Below are 19,226 nucleotides of genomic sequence, written 5' to 3'. Positions count from 1 at the left end.
CCACTGCTAGTGTCAAGATGGCTTTAACCCAGGACCCCCGCCCCCTTTTAGCATCCTCAGTTGACAATGCTACTAACTATATATTTTAAGGTTTCTATTCAATGGGGATTATCTAAGACTTTGCTTTGCTTACTCATCATGTATCTTTTTTTAAAATCTAAGACCTCTTGTACTGATTTCTGACCTTCTACTTTATACTTGTGATAAAACCACATGGTACAGACCCAGAGGAAAAAAATATATTTTGAACTGACCAGACCACAACACACAATACTATAAATTTTTCCAAAGTGATAATTCTAAAGAGAAGAAGCTTATGGGCTTCTTAGAAAATTCCCAATGCAAATTTTCATAGAAAATTCCCAATGCAAAGTAAAAATAGAATTGAATGATCCAGATTTTATATAGCAAATGACTAATGGTTCTCGACTGGTTATTTGGAGATTAGCAACAAATAATAAAATATACTAGGGCCAGGAGACTACCACAGTTAGGGCACATACCTAACATGTATTCAACATGGGGTCAGTTTCTAACACCATGTGGTCCCCCAAAGACTTGCCCCAGCACTGCAGAGCCTGAGCAGCATTGAAACTTCATGGCCTTGTATTGAACCACCCACCCAGTTGGTAGAGAATCACTGGTGCTACCCCACTCCAGAGTCTATTGAGCACCACTGAGAGAGTCCAAAATATAATAATAGTCAGCGTGATAATTATGATGTAGTAAAATGGCAAGCAATTGACACATTGATATAGTTAACCTCAAAGAGTTATATTTAAATAATTATTCAGAAAAGTCTATTCCTTCTAATTATCAGAAACATCTTTATTCTTCTTCTATCCTCCAGTAAAGCAGTATATAGCCATTTCCACAAAAGAAGGTATCAAAGTTATAGAATCTACAAATTTGAGGAATAATAGCAAAATGTCCAAGACAGTACAATTCATATTTGGAGGCATACAAGTATTTTGTGGTATATATTGTCTACCAAGTTCTGTTCATGAGGCCTGGGGGTCCCTCCTGGCAATTCTCAGCCCCACAGTCAAGCAGTTAAATGTGAAGACTTAAGGATTCATGCTCTGTGCTGCTGCGGGTCTCTGGGGCCATCCCAGCAGTATGTGTGGTTTTCAGGGCTGCACCTAGAGGTGCCCAGGGAACCATGTGGTGCCAGATATTGAACTGGGGTTGACCTTAGCCTACACTGTCTCTAGCTCAGGTGTTTTGAAAGTAGCAAGATAAATTAATCATAGTTCCTGGCTTTACATAGGCTATAATAGGTTCAGAAAGATCAGGCAGAATATGTAAAGGATCAAACAGTATAGCAGGATGGATATTTTACAGGGCATTATTAATTGAACATACATACATATGCCCTCAAGAGACCTTTTGAGGGTGGAAGACAAATACTGGATGATCTCACTCACATTGGAATACAGAGACTCAAAACAAGGGTTTTGAACAATGATAAACCTTGAATTACAAAACTGATTAATAAATAGAGAGGGTTGAGAGGAGAGGGAATAAAGATGGGGTCAGAGGAGACATAAGTTAGGACAGTGGTGGAGGGTCTTGGGCACTTTGGTGGTGGTAGGATGCAGTAACTTTATACAATAATATCAAAATCATTAACACTATTGTAATCATATTACCTAAACTATAATTAAAATGTAAAATAAAAAGAAGAGGGATGGTATTAATTATGACTCCAAATACTCTTCACTGACTGCTACACTTTTTTCAAGCTATATGATCTTTGAGAAGACTTGATTTCTCTGCTATTAGGAGAAGATTGTAGATGCCCACATAAGGCTTCACGGGTCATGGGAGGATAAGATGAGATCATACAAATAGAGTGCTTGGCATGAGCAAGGACAAAGCAAATGTTCATTAAACATCAGCTGTTATGATCATTTAGTCTCTCGTAAGTTACATGAATAATTGTTTATATACTGAAGATGGGAAAAGGCCTTTGTTCACAAGTATTGTTGCAAATTGTTATTTGTTGTAAAGGATTTATCATAAACTTACTAATATTGTTGGCACAAATATCACTGTAACTTTTGCTAGGAGTTTTCTATTTTTAAGTGGCCCTTTCTGGAGTTTAAAAGTTAGTTGCTTTCCCTGATATGGCCTTACTTTTAATTAAATGCTATGACAGGTGAGTTATACAAGGGACTTTATAATGATTATATGACCTGGTATCTGTGAGGCCATGGGAACCAGGGAGGTACTACCTCCATAGAGATGCCTTCCCCACCACAGATTGTGCATCATTGCAAGGGTCCCACCAGTGCCACAAGGCAGCCTCCAAGCTGTGTCTGAATTCCCCTTGGTATACATGGCATTGGAAACTGGTTCCCACAATCTGAGTCATCAGTTTCCTGGAAACCATCACCTCAAGCAGCAGCAAGGGATTGTTCTTAACAGGAAAAGGAAAGTCCATTTTTAAACAGAAAAGGGGAGACATAGGATAACATTGGTTTGACCTTTCTCCTCTGCTGCAAGGTGTTTAGGTTAATTGGGTTACAGCCATCACAGTGTTTATCTTTAACCTCTCCTCTGTACTCTCTTCCCCTATCTGTCAATTCCCTAGGTCCCAAAATCAGACTGTGACTTGTAAGGTCAGATCTTCTAAGGACTCTGAATTTTGCATTCGTGAGTGAAATACTGCTTTCACTTTCCCATATGTCCTTTGCATAGTTTACTTTAGAGTAATTTCCATTTTTTATAGACACAGGAAGACAGTTGGTGCTATGCTTTTGTAACTTGGGGGTTAATTTACTTCGAATAACATTTACTCCTGGGCATCTGTCATATTCACTCGGCTGAAGCCTCAGTTTCCCTTAGTTCCTAGCACCCAATGGCAGGGTCCTGACGAAGGGACTGAATGGACCCAGAGCAAGCTGTGACCTATCCTGGCATCGAAATGGGACAGGCCAAGTGCCATAGTACTTAACTATAAGTTAAGAGCACGGTCATGGACAAATTCTGTCATGATCCAAAGAGAAACAACTGGACAAGGACCCTGCTGGGATTAGAAAGGACTAATTTGGCCTGAGCACTATAGTCTGAGATCTATAGTGAGATGTCCCCAGGAGAGCCACCCTATAAGCTCAATGCATCTCTGTGTCCACACAAAATGACTAATATTAAAAGTAGAATTAAAACGTATGTTTAAATGGTTGTTGGACTAAGGAAAGGAGAAACATACCCCTAAAAGATATTTCACCTGTAGGCAGGTCATCTTGCTGGATGAGAATTTGTCCTAGAAGAAGCTTCCCCTGTGGGAAGGACTTTACATCTGTTAATCGTAAATCCCACCTATGTGTAATTGCTACCCCCACCCTTCATGATTTGGGGATATGACTAAGGCTGTAAGAGTGGGCATGGGGAGAGGGATAGGAGGAGAAATATGGGAGTGGGTGAAACTGGAAGGAGGCAGAGGGAGATGAGATTGGAAGAAAAAAAGGAAAGTCAGTTTGTTTGTTTGTTTTTTTAGTTTTACAACAATTTTGTCATAATTTATTTTGCTGGCTCTATACTATCAAACATGCTTTCTTTCTTTTTTTTATAGAATCACCGTGTGAACAGTTACAAAGCTTTCAGGTTTAAGTCTCAGTCATATAATGATCAAACACCCATCCCTTCACCAGTGCACATGTTCCACCTCACTTTACTCTCTTTACTTTGATTACATTCAATTTTCGACAGAAAACCCACTATTATTATTTGGAATTTTCCCTCAAAAATTAGACCTGCTGAAAAGGCATCATTAGATAATTTGTTTTCTATTGCTGATAATGAAAAACATATGATGTCGCACGGCGGTGACAGTGACCACGTGGTTTTGGAATTCTGGTATTTTAGTAATTAAGTCCAGAGGTATTTCTGCCAGCAGTTGCTGCATTCTGAGATTGGTTTGTGTGCCTCTGGGATCATGGCCATTCAGGACCGGAGGAGCCATTCTTGGGCAGCCGCTCGGGGTCTCATCTAGGCAGAGAGCAGGGCTAGTCCTTCCCCCCCGCCATTGTGATATTTCCCGTGCACCCCATCACTGCAATCTCCTACCTCTCTGTCCAATTGGCTCTGAAAGGTGGCAGTCACCATGCAGGAAAGTCAGTTTTGAATTCCACCCAAGTTCCCCAAATTCTTCTACCTTTGCAGAAAAAACTTTAGGAAACAAATAGTAAAGAAATTTTATCCAAAAGGAGAAAAAGATAATGGGCTTCTGCAGAAGAAAAAGAGCTTGAATAACTTTTGGGATGGAATTTTATGTGGATATTCTACAAATGGTCTTGGTCTGGAGTTTTTCATATAAATAGAGTTGTCAATGTGTAGTCACAGAGAAAGAGCTTTGAGTTTTGGGTGGTCTCCTTTCCTGTCCTGATCACAGGCCTTTGCTTCTGAATAACTTTCTTCTCTCCTGAGGGATCCACAGGTTCTTTGTGCTGGGGCTGGTAATATACATCAAGGTTTCAAAAACACAATTCAAAAAAGATATCAACACTCCAACGTTCATTACAGCACTAATTCACAATAGTCAAAGTCTGGAAACAACCCGAGTTCTCAGGAACAGATGACTGGATAAAGAAACTATGACACATATATACTATGGAATACTACTGGGCAGTGAGAAAAGATGAAGTCATGCAATTTGCTGCTATGTGGATGGATCTGGAGAGTATCACGCTGAGTGAAGTTAAAGGGAAAGGGATAAACATAGAATATATCTTTCATATTTGGAATATAAAGAAACATAGGGCAATAACAAATGCTCACAGGCAATAGAAGCAAAGAACAGGAAAACTGATCCCCAGAAGGAAGCTGGCCACTGAAGGAAGGTTAGGGATAGGACAGGAAAAGCAGGAAAAGGAACAATAAGATGATATGATAGGTATGATTCCCTATCAGTAACAGGATTGTAAGCCACAGACCTTAAAAAAAGGAACCTGTCACAGAGATAGATGGTGCTGGAGGCGGACGGGGGCTGGGGTGTGAGGAGACTGTAGGTGGATAGATAGACAACATTGTATGACTGATAGCATTTGAGGTGTCTAGACAACTTCCTACTTTTTGATTATTTTTCAACTCATACATTAAATCCAATTCTGTGGAGTAGGACACTTCTAAACACTAAAAACAAGAAGAGCAGGAAAAACAGAGGTGATTCTTAACATCTCAAATATGGATTCTTAACTTCTCAACTACTGAAAAACATAGTGTGAAAAGTTAAACAAAAAAGATGGTACTATATAATGCTGGGTAATGATTTCCAAAATATGAAGAAAGGTAAAACTGTGGGATACAACAAATAGAAGACTGATACTTTATGTAGAATAACTAGAGGAGATGTTCTTTGGAGCAGCAGGACAAACAAGGATTTTGATGGAGCTAAACAGTAAACAGTTTAAAAAATCTTAGGAGAGGTTGCTTGGACAAGAAACAGCACAAATGTCCAGAGTTTGGAAAGCTTGAGGACACAGGCCACTGAAACGTGTGCAAAGAATGAAGGTGAGTGCATGCAGATTTAGGTAGTGCAGATGAATAAAGCTTTATAAACCAACAAAAGAGCAGGATTTATTCTAAGGATAACAGCAAGTTTCTGAAAGGTGGCTTTTTGTTTTTGAAGACTAATGTATATTGAGATATAATTTGTACTTCAGAAAATATATCATTTTTAAAATGTACTAATTTGATGAATTTATGTTTTGAGTATGCAACTAAAACAATCATTGAGATACAGAATCTGTTCATCTCTCCCCTAAAAGTCCCTTGTGCCTTTTTGTAGATCATCCCAGCCCTTTCTCTCAGACTGTTCACCACTGATCTGATTTCTGTTTGTTTAATGTTGCCTTTCCAGAATGTCATATAAATGGAAGCAGACATTGTGCCTGGTTTCTTTCACTTACCATAATGTACTGGAGATATTTCCCTGCTATTACATTTCTTGTAGTTAGTTTATTTTTCACTCCTGAGAGTTGCTCCTTTATGGATGTGCTGCAATTGTTTATCCAGTTGACAGTTAGGTTGTTTCAAGCTTTGGACTATTATGATTAAGCCTACAATAAACATTTACATTGAGCATATGTTTTCCTTACTCTTAGGGAAATATCTAGATGTAGGATTGCTAAGTGATATAGCATGGTTTTTGTTTTATTTTATAAGAAATGCCAAGTTGTTTTCATGCACATCTGTTCCATTATGTAATTCCGCCTCCAGTGCATGAATGTTCCAATTATTCTATATCTTCGTTTGTCCTTGATGCTGTGAATTTTTATTTTTCACTTTAACCATTTGCTAATTGTGTAGTGGAACTTCCTGTGACTTGAATTTACATTTAGATAATAATTGATGATGTTGAATATATTTTTATATGTCTATTTAACATACATATCTTCTATCTGGAAGAATTTACTGAGATTTTTACCCTTTTGGTTAATGGATTATTTATCTCTTTATTACTGGGTTATACAAGTTTTTTGTGGTCTATTAGATAGATTAGAATATGGAATCTTTATTTGATATACATCTTTTCCAAATATATTTCCCAGTCTGACTTTGATTTTCATTTTTTCTTTTTTTTATTGAATCACCATGTGAAAAGTTACAAAGTTCTCAGGTTTATGCCTCAGTTATACAATATTCAAACACTCATCCCTTCACCAGTGCCCATATTCCACCACCAAAAACCCCAGTATACCTCCTGCCCCCGCCCCCCCACCCCCAACTGCATAACTGATGAATTCCACTTCATTTTCTCTTTACCTTGATTACATTCCATATTTCAATATAAAACTCACTATTGTTGTTGGAGTTTCCCCCCAAGAAAGACAGCCCTACTACCAAGGAAGCATTTGATAATTAGTTTTCCATTGCTTAGAATGAAGAGATATGTAGTCCCACTGCTCCAAGTACATAATTCTTTTTTTTTTCCTTTTCCTTTTTTTTTCTCATCCCCCTTCCCGTGCCTCATAGTATGGTGGACACCATGCCGCATTTCTCCCTGAAAATGGGAAACAACCGGGAAAGAGGGATATTTTCTCTTTTCGGCTGGCGTGGGGTTATAGTTTAGTTCACAGTCTGGAGAAATGGCTGCTACTTTAAGTACCTTCAATATTTCAACAAAAAACTCACTGTTATTGTTTGGAGTTTCCCCCCAAAGTCAGACCTGCTAAAAAGGAACCGTTTCACATTGCTGACAATTAAGAGATGTTAGCCGCGTCCACACGGTTTTGGATTTCTGTATAAAGTCCAGGGAAAATTCTGCCAGAAATTGCATAGCCCAGCTCACAGTCCCAGTGCATTGCCCTAAGAAGGCTCTCTGGATGCCAAAATGTGTTAGAAGATCTCTGGAATCAAAGTCTTTAGGAGCAGAGCGTCCGTTTTGCGCTCAGCAGTTCCGGATTTATCTGGGCCGAGGGCGTGCCGGTAACACCCACTTCCCATGATTGCCTATGAGCCCCAAACTGCAAAAACCGTATACCTCTGGGTTAGGAGTCTTAGAAGGTGGCTCTCACCACATGGATATTGCTGCCACCGCCATTTTCCATACAGAAAAACAGGGTGGGGAGGAAAAATCCATTCCCGGGCAGCGTGGAATTGTAGTCCAGCTCACAGTCCCAGTGCATTGTTGTAAGAAGCCACTCTGGATGCCAAAATCTGATTTTCATTTTTTCATATTTCAAAAATAGGAAACTTTACATTTTAAAGTTAAATTAATCAATATTTATTAATATACCATAAAGATTTATGCTTTTTGTATGCTGAAAATTATTTTTATAAGGCCCATCCCCAGTGGTGCACTATACTGGTGGTGTTCTGGGGCCGTATAGTGTCAGGAACCAAATTCAGGGTTTAGCACATGAACTACCATTTAAGTAAACATTCTCCCTGGTCCCAGAGAATTATTTTTTAATCTAATGCCACAAATATTTTCTCCTATTTTAAGTTTCATTTTTAAACTTTGACCTCTCATTCAGCACTATAAGTTTTTGGCCAGACCTGTGATAAATATATTTTAATAATGTAATGCCACTTTAATAATTAAGAATAATGAAAAATAAAAATAACTCACATAGATAACAGACAAGGGGGTCCCAAGTGCAGTAGCAGTTCAGAGACTAAGTAGAAGGAAATTGCATAATGCAAGTGAGAGATTTTTTTTTTAAGAAACTGGTAAAACTATTCACAATAGCCAGAATCTAGAAACAGCCCAAGTGTCCGGAAAACAGATGAGTGAATAAAGAAACCATGATACATCTACACAATGAACACTATGAAGTTGTTAGGGAAAATGAAGTCATGAAATGTGCTTATACATGGATGGAGAGGGAGAGTATCATACTGAGTGAAATCAGTCAGAGGGAGAGGGACAAATATAGAATGATTGCACTTATTTAAGGGATACAAACAAAACAAAACAAAAAACCTAGTATGTTAATAATACCAAAAGACAACAGAAACAAGACCAGGAAGACTGGCCCATGGTAGGAAATTTGCCATCAAGGGTGAGGGGGAGTGCAGTTAGAATAGAGAAGAGACTACTATAATAATGGTAGTTGAAAATTATCACTCTGGACAAAAACCAAGTGTTGAATGGACGTAAAGTGATATGCATGATACCCTTTTAGTAACTGTATTACAAACCACAATGCCTAAAAGGAAAATGAGAGATTGTGTGTGTGAGAGAGAGAGATAAAAAGAGAGAGAGAGAGGAGAGACAAGAAAAGTGTTTGTCATAGAGGATGGCTACTAGGTCGGGGTGGAGAAGCATGAGAGAGAAACGGGACAGTGATGGTGGGAAATGTACACTGGTGAAAGGATGGGTGCTGGAACATTGTGTGACTGAAACTAACATGAGCATTTTTTTAACTATTTCATGGTGATTTAATTGAAAAAAAGATACAGGTGATAAAGGAGTCTGAAAGAAGGTATATGTAAAAGTTAGAATCGAGACAGTCACAGCAGGTAGGGTGCTTGCCTTGCATGCAATGGACCTGGGTTTGACCCCTGGTACCCCATATGGTCCCCAAAGTATACCAGGAGTGACTCCTGAGTGCAGAGCCAGGAGTAAGTTCTGAGTACCACCAGGTGTAGCCCCAAAACAACAACAAAAAAGTTAGAACAAGAAAACTTGTTAATGAAAGATTTTTTAAAATCAGGGATTGCTCCAAAGATTATTACTTTATCAACTGCTTTGATGACAGTTTTCTAACTGAATAAGTTTAGGAGAGGGTAAATGAGAGTTGCACTGGGGCTAGAAAGTTTGCACTATCTGTTGAACATCTGTATATAAATGAATATTGCATGGTGTCTGCAGCCTTGCCTATTCACTTCTATTTACCTTCTAATAAGAACCTTGCTACTCTCTCTTCAGGATCAGCACTTGCAGTTCTAAATGGGTGACTCCTGACTCAAGCTTGGACATGTGGATTCAGAGTGCCACAACGTTGTTTTGTTTGAAAGTGATGCAATTTAGAACCATGTGTTGCTGACACTGCTTAGTGCACACACACACTGTTATCCTATGTTCTTGGAAGACACTCATGGGCTGGTGTGTTGAAAGTGTCAGCTTAAGGGTCATCTTACTCGAACTGGCAAAGAGCCTCGATGGAAAATGTCAGTTTCCACGCAGAAAACTAGGCCTATGTGTTATATCTAGTGGTCTGTAGATTTCATTTTCACTTTTTCAAACATCTCCTCTCCTACTTGACTTGACTAGCGCAAGTGCCGGTCTAGTGGTGAAATAACACCCATTCTACTTAAGAGAATTTAGAAATCAATGATTCCCTAAAAGTCAGCATGCACCAAGAAGTCACTATAGTTCTGAAAACTGAACGCTTGATTGTTTTTTAAAAAGCATCACTTGTAATTGTATTTTAACACTATTTTTAAATGAATGGATGGACAATTTTAAATATGTAATTCAACTTTTTCAAATATTTTACTGTAGAGCATGGTGGGGGGCACTGGAGCAGATAAGACCTGACCTTGCAAAGTAGCCCAGAAGCGAAGCCTTGCAAGAGGAGTTATCTGGGCAGAGTTGGCAAGAACAGGGTTATCAGGTGTTGGCAAGCCAGTACCAGGTGTTCAGCCTTGAGCCTCATACAATCTCCTGGGTGCATGCGCCCAAGACATAAAAACTGTCATGTATGCTTAGTAGGCCATTCTTACTTCAGCAACTAGCCTTGATTAGGATTGGACAAGGGAAAAGTAGAGAAGGAGAGGGGATAGACCAATTTCATGTGTTTGGACCTTCTTGTAAGCCGAGACCCTCTATAAAATTTGTGTGTGTTTGTTAATAAAGTGAACAGCCATCAGCTGCTCACAGAGGGTGTTCCTCCACATGCCCGTCATCCTTCGCCCCACATCTGCCCAGACCTGGTGCTCAATGTGTCCGGGCACATAAGGGGAAAATTGTTCCTCAACACTTCACAATTCTCCTAGTATTTCTAATGGGTAAAATGATGAACACTAACGTACAATTGAGACAGAGGTATTGCTGACTGAATAATACATTGAAATAATTATTGATTACTGGAGCCATCACTTTTTTAGTTCGTTTCTCTCCACTTGATTTTTTTATTAATCATTTTTAAAAAATGATATTATATACTAGGAAATGAGGTTTAAAGTGATCTTGATAGGCTATAAAATTGTTCAGAAAAAAATATATAGTAATTTAGACAAATAACGAAGTCTGGCCTCTGGCCTCAGGATAGGAAATTCTGAGTTTCAAAGCAATTCTTTGTTAGTTTATCTGAGTAGATCATTAACTTACAAGAATCCAAGTATAGTCTTTTCAGCTCACGCAGCTTTAGTTATTAATAGCACCATTGTCCTGTTGTTCATCGATTTGTTCAAGCGGGCACCAGTAACAACTCCATTGTGAGACTTGCTACTGATTTTGGCATATCCAATATGCCACGGGTAGCTTGCCAGGTTCTGCCATGTGGGCGAGATACTCTGTTAATTATTAACAGGGAGTATAATACCCCGAACTCTGTATCACTGTCATCCCATTGTTCATCGATTTGCTCAAGTGGGCACCAGTAAGGTCTCCATTGTGAGACTTGTTACTGGTTTTGACATATCAAATAACCCATGGGAGCTGGCCAGGCTCTGCCCTGCGGGAGGGATTTTCTTGGTAGCTTACCCGGCTCTCCAAAAGTGGCAGAGGAATGGAACCTGGGTCAGCCGCGTGCAAGGCAAATGCCCTACGCACTTAGCTCTTCTGTCAGGCAAAATGTGAAAATATAAAAATAAATAAATAAATAAACCAACCCTTGACCCATCCCTTATATCTAACACTCTGGGACACTTCGATTGTTATTTCCTAAGTGAGAATTAAAAAGTTGAAAGAAGGGCAAGAGAGCGGGCAGTGAGGCTGCAAGCCTGGTGTGGACCCAGCTGGGACCCCCCAGCCCGGGAGTGGGCCATGGAGGAGCCTGAGTATGGCCCGGGGTATCCGCAGCACCGCGCGGCTGGGGCAGAGCTGCACCCAGGCTGCGCACCGGCACACCGCCACTGGCTGACCAGTTGGGTCCCCAAGACTCCTTAGCAACAGCTGGAGGCTCCCAAAATCCACTGATTCACAACCAGAAGCAGAAAACAGGTAAGCAGGTTAGTTGGCAAGGTCCTCTGTGATGACCTCGAATCTAACGCCTGCTCCCCTCTTCCTTCCATCAGGTCATGCCACTTCTAACCCATAGTTCTCCAGAGCAGCCCTCTATCACATTTGATTTTAACATCCTATTTTGCCTCATTTCCTAATTAATTAGGTGGGTGAAGAAGATGTGAAAGGAGCAACATATAAAACTAAAGACAGTGAAACAGAAGCAAGTGAATTAGACATGTTTAAATCACATCAAGTGGGGCTTTTGCCTTACACAGGTTTTGATCCCCGGCATCTCATATGGTCCCCCAAGCACCACTAGGAGTAACTCCTGAGTGTAGAGCCAGGAGTAACCCCTGAGCATCGCTGGGTGTGACCTAAGAAGCCAAACAATAAATAAAATAAAACTTAAAAAAATTAATCCCATCCCTTTCCTCTGAGATCAGGCACAAGACAAGGATGCCCACTCTCACCACTCCTCTTCAATATAGTACTGGAAGTACTTGCGATAGCTATTAGACAAGAAAAAGAGATTAAGGGCATCCAGATAGGAAGGGAAGAAATCAAACTCTCACTATTTGCAGACGACATGATACTATATCTAGAGAAGCCTAAAACCTCTACTAAGAAACTCTTAGAAACAATAGACTTATACAGTAAAGTGGCAGGCTACAAAATCAATACCCAAAAATCCATGGCCTTCATATATACAAACAATGAGGCAGAGGAAAGGGACATGAAAAAAGCAATCCCATTCACAATCGTGCCCCAGAAAATCAGGTACCTCGGAATCAGCTTAACCAAGGAAGTAAAAGACCTTTACAAAGAAAACTACATAACGCTACTCCATGAAATCAAAGAGGACATGAGGAAATGGAAACATATACCCTGCTTGTGGATAGGGAGAATCAATGTTGTCAAAATGGCAATACTCCCTAAAGCATTATACAGATTCAATGCGATCCCTATAAATATACCCATGACATTCTTCAAAGAAATGGATCAAGCAATCCTAAAATTCATATGGAATAACAAACGTCCAAGGATAGCTAAAACAATTCTTGGGAAAAAGATGATGGGAGGCATCACCATCCCCAACCTCAAACTTTACTACAAAGCAGTAACAATTAAAACAGCATGGTACTGGAACAAAGGCAGAGCCGTAGACCAATGGAACAGGGTGGAATATCCCTACACACAACCCCAAATGTATGACCATCTAATCTTTGATAAGGGAGCAAGAGATGTGAAGTGGAGCAAGGAAAGCCTCTTTAACAAATGGTGCTGGCACAACTGGACAACCACATGCAAAAAAATGGGTTTAGACCTTGACCTGACACCATGCACAAAAGTCAGATCAAAATGGATTAAAGACCTCAACATTAGACCACAAACCATAAGGTACATTGAAGACAAGGTCGGCGAAACCCTCCACGATATTGAAGATAAAGGTATCTTCAAAGGTGACACGGAACTAAGCAATCTAGTAAAAACAGAGATAAACAAATGGGACTACATTAAACTAAAAAGCTTCTGCACTGCAAGAGATACAGTGACCAGAATACAAAGACTATCCACAGAATGGGAAAGGATATTTACACAATACCCATCAGATAAGGGGTTGATATCAATGGTATATAAAGCACTGGTTGAGCTCTACAAGAAGAAAACATCCAACCCCATCAAAAAATGGGGCAAAGAATTGAACAGAAACTTTACCAAGGAAGAAATACGAATGGCCAAAAGGCACATGAAAAAGTGCTCTACATCACTAATCATCAGAGAGATGCAGATCAAAACAACCATGAGATACCACCTCACACCACAGAGACTAGCACACATCCAAAAGAACAAAAGCAACCGCTGTTGGAGAGGATGTGGGGAGAAAGGGACCCTTCTTCACTGCTGGTGGGAATGCCGACTGGTTCAGCCCTTCTGGAAAACAATTTGGACGACTCTCAAAAAATTAGATATTGAATTCCCATTTGACCCAGCAATACCACTGCTGGGAATACATCCCAGAGAGGCAAAAAAGTACAATCGAAACAACATCTGCACATGTATGTTCATCGCAGCACTGTTTACAATAGCCAGAATCTGGCAAAAACCCGAATGCCCCAGAATGGATGACTGGTTGAGGAAACTTTGGTACATCTATACAATGGAATACTATGCAGCTGTTAGAAAAAAGGAGGTCAAGAATTTTGTAGTTAAGTGGATGGGCATGAAAAGTTTCATGCTGAGTGAAATGAGTCAGAAAGAGAGAGACAGACATAGAAAGATTGCACTCATCTATGGTATATAGAATAACAGAGTGGGAGACTAACACCCAAGAACTGTAGAAATAAGTACCAGGAGGTTGACTCCATGGCTTCGAGGCTGGCCTCACGTTCCGGGGAAAGGTCAACTCAGAGAAGCGATCACCAACTACATTGTAGTCGAAGGCCATGTGGGGGAAGGGAGTTGCGGGCTGAATGAGGGCTAGAGACTGAGCACAGCGGCCACTCAACACCTTTATTGCAAACCACAACAGCTAATTAGAGAGAGAAAACAGAAGGGAATGCCTTGCCACAGTGGCAGGGTGGGGTGGGGGGGAGATGGGATTGGGGAGGGTGGGAGGGACACTGGGTTTACGGGTGGTAGAGAATGGGCACTGGTGAAGGGATGGGTTCCCAAACTTTGTATGAGGGAAGTATAAGCACAAAAGTGTATAAATCTGTAACTGTACCCTCACGGTGATTCTCTAATTAAAAATAAATAAATTAAAAAAAATGGATGGAAAAAAAAATTAATCCCATCAAGTTACCAGCCAAGTTACCAGTCTCAAGATCTGTAGAACAGTGAATCTTTTTTTTATGGATACTTAATATCAGGACAATTATCAATAATTTCTCAATTTTCACCAAAACTCCTGCAAACCACTTCAGAGACACATGCACTCACAGAGAGGGGTAGGGAGATCTGAATCCATCGGGCGGAGTACGTGCATTTAAAATCCACTCCAACTTTTCCAGACACTTAACTGATCAGTGTCTTCAAATCAAGATAAGAAAATAGGGGCCAGAGCGATTCTGGGAAGGGCTTGTTTGCCTTGTATGCAGCTGACACGGGTTGCATCCCTGGCATCCCATATGGTCCCCTTAACAGAGCCAGGAGTAACCCCTGAGTATCCCCAGTTGTGACCCAAAAAGCCAAAAGGAAAAAGAAAAAGACCTGAGACCCCAAACTCAGGCAGTAATAATACCCACCTCACTCAGCACTGATGCAATAGTATAATGCATTCTTCTCAAGAGAAGAAAAGAGAAAGAATTAACTTATACTGTGGAATGGACCAAATGTTAGGGTATCTGGACAGCACTTAGACAGGAAGAGGTTTGAAGACTGAGCACATCGTGGCCTTCCATTTCTCTCAGCCAGCACATCCGATTTGCTCCTTCTGCCCCAAAGAACAGGCCTGGCCTGTCACTGGGAAAGAGGAGAGTGAATTGGGCTCTGGATGAGTAAAAAAAAAAAAAAAACAGTAAACATCTTACTGACTCTAGGTGAGCGTCTATACCAGGCTACTTGCTCTCCTACCAGGACTACGAGCCATTTGTCAGGGTTCTTGGAGAAGGTAGGTTTTGTTCATCTGGTAAAGCTGGATTGGATTAACTGTAGTTTCTAGATTTAATTTACAAATTTAGAAAATAAATTAAATTATATAGACACCAGCTCCTTACAGCACACATATTTTCATGGGCAGGAGGCAAGGCAGGAGGTGCTCAGGGGCACCTTCTCTCACAATTTACCTTTATAACAATTGTTCTGCTTCAGGCATTTTTGCTCCAGACGAAAATGGAGTTTGTCTGTCTGATTTCACTACATTTTCAAAGCAGTGAAGAGCATGAACTTTGAAACTTGTGTTTAAATTTGGGTTCTAACCATGCAGAATTGTGCAAATTTTGGTCTAAAACCTGTTTCCAAGCTGCAAACTGAGAATAGCAACAAACCTGTTCATGGGACGATTCTGAGAATCAAACAAAACAGTGCATGTAATGCTCTCAGCATGGTCCACTCTGTAACTCTCAGCAACAGTTATCTGTGATCATATTCTTTTTTTATTTTCCTTTTCTTTTCTTTTTTTTTGTTTTCCACAGGAAGTATTTGGTAAGTCTGTGCTGGGTAATGGAGTGCCTGGGAAGAAGGGGTTTCAAGCAATGACAATTATGGTGCTTACAGACACGAAAAGGAAAAGGTGGGTGAGAGGAAGAGGAAGAAGGTACTGGTATTTGGTTGGTGGGAGGGTAGAACTTAAAGATATTCAGAAACTTAAAACCTCTAAACAGAAGCTTTACCCCTGCAATTCCACAGCATTGTAAGCCAAATATAACTCAATAATAAAGGAGCTATGTTCTATGTTCTTTTTTAATTCAAACAGAACTTTTTGGTTCATTTAGTAGATATCAGTTAACTCCAAATTCTACCTAAGAATGTCTTTTGAAGATCTAGGTAAGATGGAGTTGTTAAAACAAAAGGTTTTAAAGTTGGACCTAATCCCTTAACCCCATCTTAGTAGTGACTGATTATATTAATGCCTTTGTAAATGTTAAAGTCCTGAGTAAACACAGTTATTAATACACCAGCACTCGGGCTGTCCCCACCCAGAGGAAAGAGGAAGCTGAGAGTCCCCCCAGGGGATGTGGGGTACGGGGTACTCTCAGAAATACCTCTGACTACCAATCAGGAGCTCCTGCCATAGTTCCTTCAGTCTCATGAAAACTGGAAATGAACTAAACTGGAAAGAGAAGAGTTTGGGAAAAACTTTAAACTGGGAAAAACAGGCGGGGAAAGTCATTGAGGCCCAACACAGAGGGGATCTCCAGGCAAGGTCATTGTCACTGGTCTCACATCTCTAACATCGAAAAAGGAGAAAGCCAAGGCCCAGAGAAGTATAGAGAGCAGGGTAGCACTGGAGCCAGGAAAATGGACTCTGAACAGCCCTGGCTCATCAGGCTACCCTTCTGCAATATTCAAACCACTTTGGCAAGATGGAGAAGGGACCGGTCCAGTTCTGTGCTCAGAGATAGTTCCTGGCAGTGCTGGTCAGGCAGGGAGTACTGGGAATCAAACCAGGGTGTGCCCCATGCAAGACAAGCACCGTGAGCCCTGTGCTCTCTAAATTACAATCATATTCTTTACTGCAACAACCGAACCCTCCTATGCACTCCATCGCCTACATTTATCCCTTCTCTCTATTAAATGGACTAAGGGACTGAGTTTGTTTTGCTGATTGCTCCATCTCAGTAATAACAGAACTTAAAGACATAAAATGGAAACTTTTAAAACAAATCTTCAGGATCAGTGTAGTAGATAAGAACAGAGGTTCCAGTACTCTGCTCAGACTGTGACTTGTCATATCAGTCACAGTATATTTTGCATTAGTAAAATGAGAGGGTTAGACTGAGTGATCTTTATGCTCTCTCCAGATGAAAAGGTTTCAGCTTAAATGGGGACACGGATAGAAATGAATACTAGAGAACAGATCATAGAAATGGAGAAATCGAAAAGTTTAAACACTAACCAACGCTTCAAATTTGTGAACCCCATTCACAATGTGGCTGATGGTCCTCGTGAGCTGCCAACAAGGCAAGAATCAGAATGGCTTTCCATTTTGAACTACCACAATTTCTCTAAATTCTCCTGAGTACACCTGATTCAACTGAGAGGAAGTGAAAGGTGACACATGCGAGGCATTGCAATGCAAATAAGATAGCTTCTCTCCTGCAGGCCTGCTTGCTTTGGAAAGCAGTCACAGCTCAGTTGCCTAGAGAACTGTCTATCTGTGTAACCTTGACTAGAACTAAATTTGCACCTGAATTCTGTAGATTGGTTTCAAGATCCAGATAACAGTTTTAAAAATCAGTGAGATGATGACACCCCCACCACCCAAAGCTTTACTCTGGTCAGAGGCTGAGGCTCTCTGCAGTTCAGAGAGATAGCCCACATGAAGCCCCACATTTCCCTATACCCCTCTTGTTCCCTCTACTCCTTCTCTGGACTTCTCCAGCACTCCCAGTGTGTATATGCATCATTCATACAAAGAGTAAAATGCACTTCCTGTTTCCAAAAATATGATGGTCTAGAACAGGCACACATAAATAGATCATTCTAATGTAGTAGCGTGAGACCAATGAAGAAGTGCAGAAGTATATAGAAGACAGAGAAGACTAAATGACAAAGGAGACTACTGGGGTGATGAAACTAATCAATAAATAAGAAATAGCTCAGTTAGCCCAGCGAGATAGTACAGCAGGTTGGGTACTTGCCTTGCATGCGGATGGCTTGGTTCAATCCTCAGCACTCCATATGGTCCTCCAAGTCTGCTAGGAGTGATTCCTTGTTTTGTGATTCACAAACAAATTAATTAGCTCAGTAAATAAGTGGAATGGCAGGTAGGGAGGATTCCCAGCAGGGAATGAACACGAACATAGGCGTGGCAAAAGGCAACAGAATGGCAACTATTAGGTTATGAATCAAAGTACAGGGCAGACAGGTAAAAGACTAACAAGGTTAGCATGAACTATGCATTTTAAAAAGACCAATCTATGTGATGCAAAGTAGTTAGATAAGTGATTCTCCAGGTCATCCATGGACCAGCACTGACAGAGTATGTAAATTCTTAGGTCTTATTCTGGATATCCTAAATTAGAAATGCAGCAGTGTTTCCCCAGGTGATTCTGACAGACACTTCAGCAGTTCAAATAACGCTGATCTAGACTTCATCCCATACTGAGAAGGAAATTCTGAAGATCACTAAGAGTGACATGGTCAGACTTGCTTATTGAAGTCTCTGCCCTGGTTCCTACTTGCCCACAAAATCCCCATGTCTACTAAAGCCAGTGCGATGACCGAACTCAGAGAAATCTTGAAACTTTATGGTTTCCTGAATGAGAGAATATTTGTTAGCAAGGGACGTCAGCTAACCAGCTATTTCCGAAAGGCCGTTTCCGTTACAAGATGCATCTTGTCAGATTAATTCAGAACAAAACAGTGCTAGTAAATGAAATCAGTTTTTGTTTTTGTTTTGTTTTTTTAACAGTTCTGCACCTCCTATCTTTCCTTCATTGTTGTGGATGTTGCAATGACCACACCCACGCCCGGCTGCTATGCTTGTGCACTTAGTTGTGTTCACCAGGAGGCTCCTTTGGGAGGCTCATCACAGCCATGGTGCTCACTAAGGATTAAGGTCCGCTTACATGTTCACCAGAGTCACACCCTTTAGCTGTGATGCTGATCAGGGGGGAAAGTTCGCTGTCGGGCTAGATATGGACTAGCCAGAGGTTGCATTCCTGATTCCAGGGTTTTCACATTTTTCAGTCATGGGTTCAGAATTTATACCCCTTTGTTGTGGTGCTGGCACATGCCTGGATGCTATTAGGAATCACTTGTGGTGCTGAGGAATCACAGATAGCACAGCTGCCATGACTGTGCTCGGCACATATAGTGATACCAGGTATTAAACTCATGACATTAATGCTTGCTTGGCATAAATTGCAACTGTTCCTCCAGGCCCTGGAAGAGAATTCTCACACTACCTGCTAGGATACTACCTGCTAGCTAGGGATAAAAC

The sequence above is a fragment of the Sorex araneus genome, chromosome 3 (genome assembly GCF_027595985.1).
Source record: "Sorex araneus isolate mSorAra2 chromosome 3, mSorAra2.pri, whole genome shotgun sequence".
Classification (NCBI taxonomy): domain Eukaryota; kingdom Metazoa; phylum Chordata; class Mammalia; order Eulipotyphla; family Soricidae; genus Sorex; species Sorex araneus.
The sequence above is the reverse complement of the archived record's forward strand: the minus strand, read 5'-3'. Positions refer to the sequence as shown.